This window comes from Melanotaenia boesemani, chromosome 22 (assembly GCF_017639745.1).
Source record: "Melanotaenia boesemani isolate fMelBoe1 chromosome 22, fMelBoe1.pri, whole genome shotgun sequence".
In the NCBI taxonomy this organism is placed as follows: Eukaryota; Metazoa; Chordata; class Actinopteri; order Atheriniformes; family Melanotaeniidae; genus Melanotaenia; species Melanotaenia boesemani.
The window spans coordinates 23,166,009-23,179,172 of NC_055703.1; the positions used below are offsets into that span (position 1 = coordinate 23,166,009).

At 38.7% G+C, this 13,164-nt stretch overlaps 1 long non-coding RNA gene across 1 annotated transcript in view; it reads right to left on the minus strand.

Annotated features, from left to right (window-relative positions):
* The window catches only part of LOC121634086, a 122,519-nt gene that overhangs the window by 28,600 nt on the left and 80,755 nt on the right, over window positions 1–13,164 (minus strand). The window contains exon 4 of the long non-coding RNA XR_006009172.1: window positions 10,149–10,324. This is a non-coding gene — a long non-coding RNA (uncharacterized LOC121634086). The remainder of the gene's footprint in view (window positions 1–10,148; window positions 10,325–13,164) is intronic.

Here is a 13,164-nt window from a genome sequence, read left to right on the forward strand (position 1 = left end):
AGTGGGTGAAAAATATTTCATTAATGTAAGATACTGATTTGAAATGGACTCATTCATCACACTGTTATATGCCAAGTGATAAGTCAGTTTTACAGTTACTTCTCACTCAAACTTATAATCTTAGCATCACTGTTTTCAGGAACAAACATACAAGTCAAAGTTAGTGATCAGCTGGTGAGCAAAGACAGAAATTTTCCCTTTGATCCCATCTTCCACAGTTATTTAGAAACTGAAAATCACTTTTGACAGAACCAGTTAAAATAGCTGTCAGAACCATGCAACCCTGCCAGCCTCATACAAACACACTGCAGCTTGATTTTCTAATCCAAAGACAATAAAATGTGTCAACAGCTTAAACATAGATCAGTTTAGGCATGCAGCTTTAATATTGACATACAGATGCTAACCCGTCTGTACATACTCTGCTCACATGACATCAATATGACTTGGCTGTGCATTAGCATCATTCATATTTACACTACACAATTAAACCCCCCAAAATTTTAGCATTGTTTAGTCTGACATTTCCCACTGTTAGGTACATCCTCCACTAATGGGAGGATTTCTGCTTTATTAATGCCATAATTACCAGCCATGAGGTGATGGAGCTGCTGACAATCATGGCTATAAGTAAGACTGTATGTGGCTAGAAATGGAAAAAAAAATTATGTTTTCAAGATGTTTTGTTCATTTGTGTGTTTTTAGCTAAAAGTCTTTTATAATTAATTTCATGGTCTACAATAAACAAACTTTGCTCAAGTTTTAACAGTTTTGAGCAGTTCAGACTACAAACCAGGGACGTTACGGACAAGCTGAGAAAGATGTTGGTCAGTTTGTTGCTAAAAAGACCAAAACTGGTAAAACTGGCCCAATCATATGATGTAAAAGTATTAAAGCAACTAAAAAAAATCTTCTAAAGCTGATATTCAACACGATAGCTTAAACTATTAACTCTTATTTGTGCTAGTGTATGTCTGCCTCACTACGGTGTGGCTGCTCTAAGGCTTTGTGGCAGGAAGATGCCAACTGTGGGAAATATTTCAATGTGGGAAACAATCCAGCAGTCGTTTTTAATGTCTGCAACTGGAGGTGTTTGGCGAGATGGTAGTGACAGGGAAGTTGGATTCAGCAGAAATACTATTAGATCAGACATCTAAAGTTTAAACACTTGGCTGGATAAAACAAGTTCACTCGGATAACTCCCGCAATGGTTCCTTTGAAGCGTGAAACTCAAGTTGGCTTCAATAGAAAAAGGCCTGAATTTCACTACTGGAAGCCAATTTCATCGTCAACACACACTCAAGCTAAAAAGTGTGCAGGACAGCAACATGGCACATTAACCCATCTCTGTGGCTGAGATGAGTTATCTTCATCTTTTGGAGACCATCTACCCTCCTGACAGAACACAGCACGACCAGAGCTGCACAAAACCTTTTGCCACCACTTACAAGGTATAGGTGCTTCAGGCTTTACTGTCCTGTTTCATAAATTAGCCTCACATGGACTAATTCCTCATCTGATCATAAGTTTGCAGAACTGTTTGCCTAAAACGTGTCATGGATCACATCCAGTGGAGCAGACAATCAATAAGATGCTAGTGTAATAATTAGCTTCTCTACATCTATTGATGAACAACAGAGGATGGTAAGAAATATGAAAATGCAAGACTATTGCAATTTTTTTAAACGGCATTAACATACAGGTGAAACCATTAGAATATGGCACAAAACTCAACTTCAACATCTCAGAAAATTAGAATAGTGTGAAAAGGTTAAATGTTGTAGCCTCTAAGTGCCACACTCTAATCAGCTAATTAATCCAAAACACAAGCAAAGGACTCCTGAGCATTTAAATGGTCTCTGAGTCTGTTTCAGTATCACTATCTTTGACACTCTCCACAAGGAGGGAAATCCTCAAAAGGTCATTGGAAAAAAAGTTGGACGCTCTCAAAGTGCTGTATCAAAAGACATCATTAAAAAGTTGAGTGGAAGAAAAAGATGGAACAACCAGCAGAGATGACCGCAGCCTGGAGAGGATCGCCAGCAAAAGGCCATTTAAAAATGTGGGGGATCTTCACAAGGTCTGGACTGAGGCTGGGGTTAGCGCTTCCAGAGCCACCACACAGACGGGTCCTGGACCTGGACTTCACTTGTCGTATTCCTCTTGTCATGCAGCTCTTGAACAAAACACGTCACCTAACCCTAACCCTAACCTGGACTAAAGAAAAAATGAACTGGTCTGTTGAGCAGGGGTCCAGAGTGTTTTTTTCTGATGAGCAAATTCTGCATCTCATTTGGAAATCAAGGTCCCAGAGTCTGGAGGAAGAATGGAGAGGCAACAATCGAAGACAAAGTTCAGCGTGAAGTTTCCACAGTCTGTGTTGATGTGGAAATCATGTCATTTGTCGGTGTTGGTCCACTGGGCTTTATTAAGTCCAGAGTCAACGCAGTCATCTACCAGGAGATTTTAGAGCACTTCATGCTTCCTTCAGCAGAAAAGCTTTCTGGAGATGGTGACTTTATTTTCCAGGACTTGGCACCTGCCCACACTGCCAGAAGAACCAGAACCTAGTTTAATGACCAAGGGACTACTGGGCTTGATTGGCCAAACTCTCCTGACCTGAACCCTGTAGAAAATCTATGGAGCATTGCCAAGAGAAAGATGAGACACATGAGACCGCGCAATGCAGAAGAGTTGAAGCATCCTCGTCTTTCATTACATCCCATCAGGGCCACAGGCTGATGACATCCAAGCCACGCCGCATTGAAGCAGGAATTCATGCAAAGGGGGCTCAAACCAAGTACTGAGTTCATTTGCATGACTATACTCTTCAGATGGTTGGCATTTCTGTATTCAAGCTCCTTTTTTTATTGATTTCATGTAATATTCTAATTTTCTGAAATGTTGATTTTTGGGTTTTCATACACTGAAAGTCATAATCATCTAAATTATAATGAATAAATACTTCAGTTATCTCACTTTGCATGTAAAGAGGCTATATATTAGTTTCCCCTTTTATAGTGAATTACTTTAATAAAGTTTTGCATAATCAAATTTTTTTGAGCTTCACATGAAAAGAAACATAAGGTTTTTATGACTGCACTGCAGACCTACTGAGGTGTGAAACATGTATGGCATCGATTTGAATAACTAATGTGCTCATGTGTGTAAGTTTCATATTGTTCTCTGCAGGTTGAGACTTGCAATCAGAAGTGCATTTTAAGACAGCAACATGATGTAAATTACGACTTAAAACAGCAGATTTAATGCTTAAGAGCAGAGCGTGCCAAAAGGGTTTAAAGTGTTTTCCAATCAAAGTATCGAAACCAACTGTTCACTGTTAATGACTGCAGGCGGAAACAAAAAAGAAAAAACATGCTATGACGCAGGGATCCGCGAGGGTCACTGTGCTTCAAGTTTTAGATTTTTCCCTGCTCCAAAACACCTGATTCAAATTAAATGGATCCAGCAGCTTGTTGCCAAATTCTCATTAATTTAATCAGGTGTGTTGAAGCAGGGAAAATAAAACCTTCAGGATAGTGTCCCTCGAGAACCTGTCTTTGAAATCCATCCTAAAGTACATAAAATCATTTATGATTGTCTCAATACTCATGTAAAACAAAATAAGTTGTGTTGTATTTATCATGATGATCAGGAGAGTTCAGCAAAGCTTTGGACATGCAGCTAACCCAGCATACACCAGCAATCCTGAAACCTGGTCCTCGAGGGCCAGTATCTTGCAGGTTTTAGACGTTTTCCTGCTGCAACACACCTGCAGAGCTTGATGTCGCGCTCTCCACAAGTCTGCTTATTGCCTATTGAGTTGAGGGAAACTTCTGAAAACTGGCAGGACCCCAGCCCTCAAAAACCAGAATTTAGGTTCTCTGGCCTACTCGAAGCAGGGAATATGTTTGGGTCATATAGTCTCAAATGAAAAATCTGAAATTAAATCCAGGTGCTTATTTATTCCTTCCATTTTCATTCTGAGCCCAAATTAGAAAAATTATTACAGCTTGTTATGTAATTTCATTTTGGTGTTGGAAAAAAAAATAGGTACAACTTGAAGAAGCAAAAACACCTTCAAAAAACTAAACACAGCCCAACTGACTCAACCTATGTTGGATACCATGACCTGGATGAATGAAAACCTACACAGAAGTTAAAAAAAAAAAAAAAAATCCGGTTTAAAGTAAAAATTAATCTGCCTTGAAATACACACACAAATAATCAATATTAATTCACTCGGACAAGCATTAAGGGGAAAACTCAACCTTTATGTCCCCAGGTTAGAGTCATTGTGCAGCTTCTTTCCTGTTGGAACATTAAGTATTTTAAATGAAGCAAAACACATGTTTACATTCATGAAAACACTTTGTTTCACTTGAAATTTACTGTAATAATGATTTAAATGGACTTCCCCTCAGTTCATTGAATTCATTTGTTCCAAGTAAGGTCCTTAGAGACATGGATGATTGAGTTTGATGTGGAGGAGCTTGACTGGTCTGCAGAGTCCTGACCTCAGTCTGAGTTATAACACCCTTAGGATGAATTAGAGTGGAGGCCTTCTGGTCCAACATCAGCGTCTGACCTCACAAATGCGCTTCAGAAGGAATGGTCAAAAATTCCCATAAACACACTCCTAAACCTTGTGGAAAGCCTTCCCAGAAGAGCTGAAGCTGTTATTGTGGCAAAGAATGGGCCAACTCAATATAAAACCCTGCGTGTTATAAGAACGGGATGTCCCAGACGTCCCAATGCAATATTGTGTGTTGCTGACTGACTGCTGTGTTTTAAAATCTAAAACTCCAGCACTAATTACATAAAACTTCCTTTATCTTAATTCAAATGATGATTTGCTTGCTGTTTCTACAAGGTGACACTGGCTAATTTAACATTGTGCTGAATTCTGTGAACTGAAATCCTGACCTCCCTTTAAATCCATGACACTAAACTCAGAGCTTCACAGGACTCTAACCCCGGCTGCCAGCCCTGTGTGTCTAAGCTTCTTCCTCCATCTACCACATGATCTCCCTGTGGCACACACAGCTCTGGTCTACAGAGTGCTGGACCACCGAGGCAAGTTCTTGAGTTGAGTCGAAGCTCGGTATCTTAGTCGGCCATGACTGCACACCCTCCTCAGTGCTTGAAGTCAATCCCCAGCACTGCTGCAGTAGTTTGACTCTGGAAAAGGTTAACTTTGCTATCAGGCAGAGGATTTAGAGGAGCTGGAGTGTGTCAGAGTGCCACACTGAATGTGGGACTTAAATATTACCTCTGATGCTGTAACTGTGCTTCACATTTCAGCAAATAAATATGAGAGTGCTTAAATAATGGATAACTATCTGTTAAGAGTGCCTTTAAGGGCAATTTTCCATTAATTTAATTATAAAAATGAAAACTATAAACTTAATTTTGTATATAAAAAGTATTTAAAGAGATTTTATAATGTGCATTTTGCTCTGAGAAGCAATTCTAAATAATGCACTAAACCCTAATCAGTGAGTTATTTTGTTATAGATAAAACCACATCTACACATTCTCACTGCAGAGATGTGTTTATCTTCTGTTTAGGAAGGATTTATTTCCCAAACTTTAACAGCTGCAAGAGATTTAAGATCTAAAACACTTCACTTTTATAAGCTGCACAAATATGTAAAAAACAAACAATAAAAAAAAAAAGTTTCCTCACTCCTTATTTATGACATAATAAGAAGAAAACAGACTTAAAAGCAATTCATTACAGTATATATGAAGGGATCAGCCAGGTCAAACCTCTGAGTTACAGCCCACATCTTACCGCAAATCAGTGTTTTTCTGTTCTCGTGGAGTTAAAAAAAAAAAAAAAACTCCAGTGCCAATTAGAGCTTTGTATGAAGAACAGTGGTATCATCTTTGTGCAAACGTAGCTTGCTACGTATCAACATTTGTGAAGAGGTGCATCAAATAAATCTTCATAAATGGTGGCAGGCATCTTTGGGAAGTATGCACATGATAAATGTGAATCTGTGTTATGAACATTCAGATTATTACTTCTCCTTGATTGTTAAACAGTTTTGCTTGATTTGTCACTTCAAGCTGTTTGCAGCTAAAAGGCTTTTTCACAAGCTCCCAATTCATGGATAAAAACACAAAACAACTGCCAAAGCTTCGGCTTTTATAGGAGGTGATTTAACTGTTGATCAAACAAGAGCATTTGATTAGAAGAAGCTGGCTGCTACTGACACACTTGGTAAGGACCAGATACAGAAGATGATTGATATTGATATAGTATATTTTACAAATGGCCGGCATATTCTTATCTAATTGCTGTAAAGTGATGCCCTGGGCCGGAAAAGAAAAGTGCAGTTTTGTTTCAGTTCAGGTGAAATAACTTCAAAGTTAGTTTTGGAAAATATTGTATTTATTGCATCCTGACCTCATCAGATTATCAACATTTGTAGTAGGAGCCATGCTAATATGGAGGATATAAAATCTGCAACGTTTTCCTCGAGGCTCTGATGCCTGGAGCAGGATTCAGCCTGGTAACCAAGTCAGTGGAGAAGGAGCTTGTTTCTCTTTTGTGGGTGCAGACTTGTAACTTTTGCACATTTTTTGTTTCCACCGTGTAATAGTGTGTTAGGGGGCTGTGGTCAACACACAACTTTCTGTGGGACCAAGCTGCCCACAGCAATGAATCCAAAACCATTAGTGCACTGCTGAGTCTTTTTCTGGGCAGATGCCAGTTATAAAACACACACACACACACACACACACACACACACACACTGGTACACAGAGGCTAAGCAGGCAGGCGCATCAGAGCCAGCAGGAGGGAAATGTCAGGACAATGTCAGGGTGTTAGCTTGGCTTGGCATAGCTTGGTTCGCCTCCGAGTGTTTCTGAATGTCACCACTCTGGAGACCAGAGCAGAGGACACACATGCATACACTTGCGCAGAGATGCTCAGAGCTCAAACAGAAGGTGTGTGTTTGTGCGTGTGTGGGTGTGTGGGGTGGGGGGTATAATGGCCAACAATAAAACTGGTCTCACTGCTTCTCTAAGGTCATGTCTGAATGTTACTGAGTGATTAATAATGAAACAACTCTGGCCATTTCAGAGTTTGTGTGTCTCTGCATATGTGTTCTATGTAAAGTGACTTCTGAAAGTCTGACTAACCTTGTCGGTCCCCCCCCCTTTCTAACCAAAAAACATAAATACTACAGATGTGCACAGTTCGGCTCATTTGTTATTTGTGAGTTTATCCATTAATTTTCTGATTTTAGTTCTGTTTACAACCTGGTTTATCTGTCTTCAACATCTTCAGTGTAGCAAATATATCAAATATATTTATCAGTCAGTGCATTTTATTCGTTCTTATATTTATGGTGAAATTAACTGCTTTTCTTTTTTCTACATATAAGGTGTAGCACACACAGTTTCATGTGTGCTACATTCAGATTGTGTGAAAAGTGCTGTATTCTGCCCCTTCACAAGCTTCACCTTAGTCAGTTCATCAGCTGCCATGGTCTCAGCTTTCAACCTACTGGAATTTTGCATTAAAAAAACAGAGGTGTTTGTTGTGGTCTCCAAAGCCCTGCTCCAGGAGATAGGAGTACCACTTCATATTGATGAATGCCCCATCTCATCCATCCCGCATCTCCATTCCTCACTTTCATTCCCGTCTCACCAAAGCAGAATTTTTCTATCTAGAAAACAACTAAACTTTGACCATCAATTACTCACTCTGAAGCTGAGACTCCATCCATGCCTTCATCCCCACCCAGATTACTGCAATGTGGTCCTGTTATCCAGGACTCCTAACAAGCCAAGCAAAGGCAACATATCACTCCAACACTCATAAATCTCTACTGACTCCCAGTTAAATCATGCATCAACTGCAAAATCTTCCTTCTCAGTGACCTGGCCTCTCAGTTTCTGACCAACGTCCTTTACACATACGCAGCCTTGTATGTTGTATCCTGCTGTCTCTGTCCCTCACACCTATCTGTTTAAAGACACATGAACATGTTTTAAATCTTTCTTATAGACACAAACTAAACTGCAATCAATTATTCACACCCAGTCCTTTTAAACATTAGCAGATGGAAAAACAAATGTTTCTTTATCAGCTAATCACTCTCTTCAGTGTGTCTTTTAAATTGAAACTGTGGGGAAAAAGGCATGCAGCATTAAAGCGGTGCTCCTTTGTGATGCTGCTCTCTGCAACTGTGGTAGCTTATTTGTTTGTCAGCCACCTGAATCATTCATGAAAATAAAGAAAAAGTCACAATGACTTATGAGTTATGCATCTTGGAGCCAAGTATAACTAAACACTGCCCTTAGTTCAGACATACACACACCTATCTGTACAAACAGGCTGGCCTTGTGTGTGTAGCACTACAAGATGCTGTGAAAGATAAATGAGCGGAATAAACTGCTGTTGGGCTCTCTGTGCTGCTGCACTGGCTCAAAGCCACTGGAAAAGGTAAAGCCAAGAGGGCAGATCGTTATTGATCACGATGACCCCCCCCCCCCCCCCCTCTCTGAGAACAAGAAGACAATAACTCTTTAGTACACACAATCTGCTGAGGAGAAACCTACACAAGGTGAAAAATAAGAAATACGTTTAGTCAAAAACAGGAAATGACGACGATCCCGTTAAATTATTATAGAGCCTTTCAATGATTTTAACCACTACTGATGTCGGACCTCATCTTCACCCTCAGCTCTTTACAGAAACAGTGATCAGAAAAAAAAAACCCAATTTGGTTCACAATCTTGTTAAAAAGCAGAAATTTAGCTCATCTGCTTAAAGATCTTTTTACCATCTCAATGCCTCTGCCATCTTCAGCCGGTGTTTGTGCGCCTCTACAAAACACCAAAACTGGATTTTTAAAACGAATGTAATCTTATTAACCTGACATAAAACAGGAAATAAAAGCCCTTATAACCAGACCAACATGCCCAGGTAATGTTGTTGGAAGTTAACCTCTGGCAGACTCAAACTGGCTTAAACGCTCTGCACATGCTCCAAAGTTGCATCTTTTTGTCAAACTCCATCCTTGCACATTAAGTGAGATAGAAGCCATAAAATGCTCACACACAGAGCAGTCAGTGTGGACATACTTTAAACAAAAGCTAAATTTCTTTCTCATGCATGTGCTGTAAATGGTTGGATTCTAACTGTAGCTTAACTGCGCATGTGTGCACAGTGTAACAAAGGCCATCATGAACAAGTGTAATATTATTATTACTGTATTGTTGTTAGCACGACTATTATTATATAGTTCCACGATAAAAACTTATTCTATAAGGTATTGATTGTATAGACTGAATGTCAGTGCCTGGTAATGGTTGTGATACAGGTATACAATCTGAGGATTTTAGTAATTTACTGGGGAGGGATTATATGAGCTTATGCTTCAACAAACTCCTTTCAAACTCTTTTTTTCTTCTTTTGGTTATAGATTTTATTTCTATGTTTGTTTTTATATTTGTTATTATGTTCAAATAAATTTTCTGATCTAAAAAATAAAAATCTAACCCTGTTTTTATAAGATGTTGGGAAGCTATACAAACATGTAGATGCAGCTTTGCTGATTTGTAAATAATTAAAAAAAATATTCAAATGAAAAATCACTAAAAACCAATTAAACAGAATTTTTTTCATGCTCGTTCAGAAAATGTATTCATTTTAAATTTAATGGCAGTGATAGTCTATGTTCACTCCTGCATTATGAAGAAGACATTTGACAGAACTTGATATGGTAAACAGCAAATATTGATCAGTCAAGTTTGACCCTGAATTACACATCTCATCTATTTAGAAATTAATCATTAGCTGCACTATGACTACGACTGGTCTAGATTCTGGTCATGAAGCCACAATCCAGATAAACCCGTAGAGTACTGGTGACCGAAACCAGCACAAGTTAGAGTTGCAACAAACTAAAAAGCCACCAAAACGTTGGTGAAATGATCCTTTCATCTACTAACAGATAACAACAGATACTAACAGAAATTTAATGAATCATATTCTGGAAGCATAATGACGACTCTGCTTAAAGTTTGGGAAACTCTTGAGATAAAACTTTGACCCAGTTCGATAAGTTTGATCTCTTCACCCTGCTCATTTTGCAAGTTTCATTTTCTCTCGCTAAGAAACTCACCTCATTACTTCTGTAATCACAAATCCAGTCAGGTCATCAATCAGTCTGATCCTTTAAAACCACCAGCTCACTTTGCACCTCTTCAAAAAGGCGGCTTGCGAGCATACACTCGTCTTACACCCGTTGGGAAAGTTGCATATACTGGATTCCTCCCAATGACCTCAGCAGCAGCGTCTCTGCAGGTGTAAATACAGAACAAAGAGTCATATCTTCATATCATCTCTTATTTGTTTGGTTTTACCCCTTTTTTTCAAAACAGCTTGTACCCTTTAAAGAGAAGAGCAAAATACATAATATTCCTCTTCATGCAGTTTTAGGTTTCCTTCAGAATGTCTTGGCAATCAGTATGTTCTGATAACATCTTCTGACATTAATAATTGAGGTCTGAAAAATCTCCTGCTCTCCACCAGGTAAATATCAGCCCAGTCACGAGTCACTGCAAACCTTAAATTATATCCAGTCATATTTTAGGCTTGGAACAAGAAGCATCTATAAATCAATGGATGCAACCGCAGCAACAAAAACACATCCTGACTGCAAATCAAGCTTCTTAAGGAGGCCATTTTTGGAATCTTAATAGTTTTTATTATTAAAATAGGGACTGTGGGACTCAAGTGGTCAGTGGAAGTCCATCCATCCATCCATCCATCCATCCATCCATCCATCCATCCATCCATCCATCCATCACCATTTAAACACTTAACTGGTCATCGCAATATAATAGTACTTATCCAGAATGTAGTTCTCCGTATTTGTCTTGTATCATGGATACTAAAGATCTGAAGATTTCACTGACAATTGTCTCATATGAAAATGTGCAACTTCAGGGCAACTCTGCGTGACCTTAACTCTGATCAGTTCATACATTTGGAGTGATGCTGTAACACTTAAACTTAATCATCCTTTCATTTAGGGAATCACATTTCCAAACTTAATCCAGATAAAGATTGAACTCTTCATTTACAGACAGATACACACCAACACTCTTCAGCAACAATAAATAACACAGCATGCACACACACATAAAAACAACTCTCTCACTTCTGTAGAAATGCATACTCAAAGTGAAAAATTAGTTTTATTAGACACAAAAACGGCCATTGATCCGGGTTTATCATGAAGACTGGTTTGATAAAAGGAAGAGGCGGCTCAGGTATGAAATGATGATTGCTAAGGACCCCAAAAACAAATTAAGCCAGAAAAGCCTTGGACTCATTTTTACAGTGATGCAACTTGGATGAGTTACTGCTTCAATATCAGAGACATGATTATCCTCTCCAGCTGTCTTACATTTACCCAAAACTGACTGGAATAGAGATTTTAATGGCTTTTAGATCTGAAAACTTTTGTAACGTTTACAGCAGCTCAGTTTAACTTCATATGAGATTTGTAGCACAGAGGTTACAAACTGCATTGTTAATAAGGTCAGACTGAGGGAGATTTTTTCTTTTTAAATTAATATCTTGCAGTTTTTAATATTCTATGTCTGTCCACACAAAATTAACTAGATTTGAATAATGTTGTCATGAGATGCTCAAGGAATTTTTATACAGTCCTTAGACAATCCTAAACAGAAATGGCTTTTTAGTGTGTGTGTAACTGGAACACGCTGATTTATAACTTACATACTCCAAGACAAGTCCTCCATTCAAAATGATCATGACCCAATCTCAAAACCCTCCTTCGGCACTACTAATTAGCCTTGTGTATCCTTTATTCAAGCATGAGGTTTTCAATTTCTTTTATTTTTTTATTGTGGACAAATTTACTCAAGAAGATTAACTAGAAGCACTCAGAGTGCGCAGACCTTCACCAAGCCTTGTAATTTATTTATGTTTTTTTTTTTTTTACCAATGATTGTGGGCATTTTTTTTTAGTTTGATTCTCTGATGGCAAAATTATCCCGATCTCCCTATAGTAAAAAATCCTTAAAAAAAAGTTCCAGGATCCAGGTGGTGATCCGGATCACCCCCCAAAATCTAATCACTTCCCTACTTATTCCATTTCTGAGATTCCATGAAATTTTAATCCAAATCCATCCGTTAGATTTTTGAGTTACAACAGACATACAGATGAGCAAATACGTGACCTCTGCCTTGCCGGAAGAGCAAAGCAGATGCAACATGCAGAGTAAAGATGGCCGTAGTGTTCAAACTGGAGAAAGCTCCAACAATGTCCACTGCAGATGAAGCAATGAACTGACGCTCTGCATCTATTTTCACATAGGTTTTCTTGGATTAAAAAGATTCTTTGGGGAAAAATATTAAGCTTTTCTTTCCTAATGTTGTAGCTTAAATATCAAAATGAGCCATGAGTGTCAGACCTCTACATTTTTAGAATAACAGCTGATGATGCCTTAAGCTTGTTCAAGTTGATTCAGTTGAAATAATGCTGAACTAAATGTTTTGGACTGTCAAAGGACACACTGTTGCACCAAAACCAGCCAAACACACAGTTTCAGCTTCATCCCTCACTCAGCCCTGGATACAAACCTGTCAGAGAAGCCTCAGCTATGTTAACCTTAACAATGGAGGGGAAAAAAGACATTTCAGACACATCCCACCTGACAAAGTCTGAACTTCTGTTCTGGAAAGGGCTGCCAATAAAGTTTAGGAGATTATGCTTTTGTCCATGAACAGTACAAATCCTGCAACACAAGCAGCCCTGCAAACAACTACAAACCCCTCAAAGAGCTAGAGAGACACAAATCATGGCTGTTTCTACACAGTTTAACACCCAAATATAAAAACAGTTTTGTCACAACTGGGCTATGTTTAGTCTTTTTAGGAAGTTGGACGTCCTACAGCACCGAGCTGCAGCATAGTTATAGGAGGAATTCCCAAAATTATGAAGAAACTCAGTATTCAGACTGCAGATGTGCTGGTGTGAGAAGTGATGTAAATCACCTCTTAATGCAGGCAGTAAATGAGGTCTTAGTCAGGGGATGCATAATGAAATGTTCTGCCTCTGCATACAAACTAGTTGTGCACATTGTGACTATTTTTCTTTGTCTGTA